Below are 4,344 nucleotides of genomic sequence, written 5' to 3' on the forward strand. Positions count from 1 at the left end.
GGGTTTGAACCGCCAGCTGTCTGGTTAGCAGGCAAGTGTCTTAGCCACTATGCTACCAGAGCTCCCTCACATATTTAGGACATGTTATGGTGGGATCAGGCCCAGGAGAAGAACATTATGCTTGGTCAAGTAGTTGTTACTAGGTTCTGTTGAGTTGGCTCTGACTCATAGTGACCCTACATACAATAGAACAAAGTGTTGCCTGGTCCTGCACCATCCTCATAATCCTTGCTATGCTTGAGCCCATCATTGCAGTCATCATGTCAATCCATCTCATTGAGGGTCTTCCCCTTTTTCTCTGACTCTTTACTTTATCAAAGATGATATCCTTCTCCAGGGACTGGTCTCTTCTGACAACATGACCAAAGTAGGTGAGAAGAAGTCTAGCTATTTTCATTCTAAGGAGCATTCTGGCTCCACTTCTTCCAGGACAGATTTGTTCCTTCTAGTAGTTCATGCTATTTTCGGTATTCTTCATGAACACCACAATTCAAAGACATCAGTTTTTCTTCAAACCAAAAACCAAACTCACTGCCATTGAGTCAGACTAAATCTTTATTGAAGCAGACTGCCCCATCTTTCTTCTGTGGAGCAGATGGTAGGTTCAAACCACCAATCTTCTGGTTAGCAGCCAAATGCCTTAACCACTACACCACCAGAGCTTCTAACTCTTCTTCAGTCTTCCTTATTCATCATCCAGCTTTGGCATGCATATGAGATGATTGAAAATACCATGTCTTGGGTCAGGCGCACCTTGGTCTTCAAAGTGACACCTTTGCTCCTTAATGCTTTAAAGAGGTCTTTGCAGCACATTTGCCCAGTGTAATATGACATTTGATTTCTTGACTGCTGCTTCCATGGTTGTTGATTGTGGATCTAAGTAAAATGAAATCCCTGACAACCTCAGTCATTTCTCCATTTATCATAATGTTGCTTATTGGTCCAGGATTTTATTTTCTTTATGTTGAGGTGTAATCCATACTGAAGACTGTAGTTTTTGATCTCCATCAGTAAGTGCTTCAAGTCATCTTCGCTTTCAGCAAGCAAAGTTGTCCATCTGCATATCACTGGTTGTTAATGAATTTTCTTCCAATCCTGATGCTGCATCCTTCTTGTATAGTTCAAGTTCTCGGGCTATTTGTTCAGCATACAGATTGAATAAGTATGGTGAAGGGATACAACCCTGATGCACACCCTTACTGATTTTAAACCATGCAGTATCCTGTTGTTCTGTTCTAATGACAGCTTCTTGGTCTACAAACAGATTCTTCATGAGCACAGTTAAGTGGTTTGGAATTCCCATTCTTTGTAATGTTATCCATAATTTGTTATGATCCACATAGTTGAATGCCTTTGCATAGTCAAAACATAGGTGAACATCTTTCTGCTATTCTTTGCTTTCAGCCAACATCCATCTGACATCAGAAATGATAACCCTCATTCTATGTCTTCTTCTGAATCCAGTTTGCATTTCAGGAAGTTCCCTGTCAGTATCCTGATGCAATCATTTTTAAAAAATTATCTTCAGCAAAATTTCACTTGTGTGTGATATTAATGATATTTGATAATTTCTACATTCTGTTGGATCACCTTTCTTTGGAATAGGCACAAATATGGATCTCTTCCAGTGGGGTGGCCAGGTAGCTGTGTTCGGGCAAAAACAAGTAAATGCCTCCAGTGCTCCATCTTGTTTGTTGAAACATCTCAGTGGGTATTTTGCCAATTCCTGGAGCCTTGTTTTTCACTAGTTCCTTCAGTGCAGCTTGGAAAATGACTTTTAGTACCATTGGTTCTTGATAATATACTACGTCCTGAAATGGTTGAATGTTGACCAGTTTTTTTGGGTACGGCAATTACTGCTGAAGTTCAGGGGAAGTATATTCCTTCCATCTTCTTTTGATGCTTCTTGCATCATTCAGTGTTTTGTCCATAGAATCCTTCAGTATTGCAACTTAAGGCTTAAATTTTTTCTTCACTTCTTTCAGCTTCAGAAACACTGAACATGTTCTTCTCTTTTGGTTTTCTAACTCCAGGTCTTTGTACATTTCATTATAATACTTTGTCTTCTTGACCTGCCCTTTGAAATCTTCTGTTCAGTTCTTTTATCTTGTCATTTCTTCCATTCACTTTAGCTGCTCTCTGTTCAAAATTTCAGAGTCTCTCCTGATATCCATTTTGGTCTTTTTTTCCTTTCCTGTCTTTTTATTTCATTATGTTATAGATTGGGTTGCTATGAGTCAGAACCAACTCAGTGAAGTCATCCCATGGTTTGCCTGGTATTCAGTCATTGATGTCCAGTGCATCAAATCTATTCTTCAGATGGTCTCTAAATTCAGGTGGGATATAATCAAGATAATATTTTGGCTCCTGTAGACTTGTTTTAATTTTCTTCAGCTTCAGTTTATACTTGCATTGGAGCAACTAATAGTCTTTTCCATAGTCAGCCTCTGGCCTTGTTTTGACTGATGATATTGAGCTTCTCTATCGCCTAGTTCCACTGATATAGTTGATCTGCTTCCTGTGTATTCCACCTAGTGTGCTCCACATGTATAACTGCTGTTTATGTTGTTGAAAAAAGTATCTGCAGTGAATAAGTTGGTCTTGCAAAATTCTGTCATGTGAGCTCTGGCATCATTTCTATCACCAATGCCATATTTTCAAAGTACCAAACTGACAGATCACAACTTGTCTGTCAATTTGTTGTACTGTGGTGGCTGCCATGTTGCTGTGAGGCTAGAGACTATGACACTGGTATTTCAGATACCAGCAGGGTCACCTATGGTGGACAGGTTTCAGCAGAGCTTCCAGACTAAGACAGACTGGGAAGAAGGACAGGGCTATCCACTTCTGGAAAAATTGGCCACTGAAAACCTTATGAATAGCAGTAAAACACTAGTCTGATATATTACTGGAAAACTTTATGAATAGCCCTGAAACATTGTCTGATCTAGTGCCAGAAAATAAGCCCTTCAGGTTGGAAGACACCCAAATATGATTGGGGAAGGCCTGCCTCCTCAAAGTAGAGTTGACCTTAGTAACATGGATGGAGTAAAGTTTTCAGGACCTTCATGTGCTGATATGGCATGACTGAAAATAAGAAGAAACAGCTGCAAACATTCATTAATAATTGGAACATGGAATTTACCAAGTATGAATCTAGGAAAATTGGAAGTAGTCAAAAATGAAATGGAATGTGTAAAGATGGATATCCTCAGCATTATTGAGCTGAAATTAACTGGTTTTGGCCATCTTGAATCAGACAATCATATAGTCTACTATGCTGGAATGATAAACAGAAGAGGAATGATGTTGCATTCATTGTCAAAAAGAACATTTCAAGATCTATTCTGAAGTAAAATGTTGTCAGTGGTAGGATAATATCCATACACCTACAAGGAAGACCAGTTAATGCTACTTACTGTTACTCAAATTTATGCACCAACCGTTAGAGCCAAACAAAGATGAAGAAATTGAAGGTTTTTACCAATTTTTGCAGCCTGAAATTGACCAAACATGTAATCAAGATGTATTGATAATGACTTGTGATTGGAATGCAAAAGTTGGTAAAGTAGAGGGTCAGTGAAAAAGAGGAAGACCCTTGATAATAGTAGAGGGTCAATAAAAAAGAGAACCCTCAGTGAGATGAATTGACACAGTCTTTGCAGCAATAGACTCAAACATAGCAACATGTGAGAATGGTACAGCACTGGGCAGCACTTTATTATGTTATAGATAGGGTTGCTATGAGTCAGAACCAACTCAGTGGCACCTGACAATAAGAACAACAGCAACAACATTGAATAAATATTATGTATTATATGTGCTAGTTGAATGCTGCTAACCTAAATTTAGTTTTTAAATAATTATTTTCCTTCTGCAGGGTGGCTGGTGGGTTTGAACAACTGACCTTCTGGTTAGCAGTCAAATGCCTTATTTACTACACCACCAAAGCTCCTTTTAGTCATTGTATGAGAATTGTAAATATATTCAACAATAAAATATGTAATGACTCTTACTATAAAAATACTGGATTAGGTTGGTAATTCTCTCTTTTTAAAAAATTTTTATTGTGATTTGGGTGAAAGTTTACAGAGCAAATTCACTTTCCATACAAGCTCACATACACTTTGTCTCATGACATGGCTGCAATCTCCCACAATGCAACAGCTCCCCTCTACTTCCTCTCCATAGTTTACCTCTTCCCTGTGTCGTTCCCTCCCATGCACTCCTGCCCCCTGAGCAGTCGGTCTCCCTGTGCATACACAGCCCTTCTATTCTCCCATGATTCATCTCTCCAAGGAGTGTATCTACCTAATGTTCAGCTCATATGCCTATCTTTTGTTT

This window comes from Orycteropus afer, unplaced genomic scaffold (assembly GCF_000298275.1).
Source record: "Orycteropus afer afer isolate SDZICR_OR568_19922 unplaced genomic scaffold, OryAfe1.0 scaffold00569, whole genome shotgun sequence".
NCBI lineage: Eukaryota > Metazoa > Chordata > Mammalia > Tubulidentata > Orycteropodidae > Orycteropus > Orycteropus afer.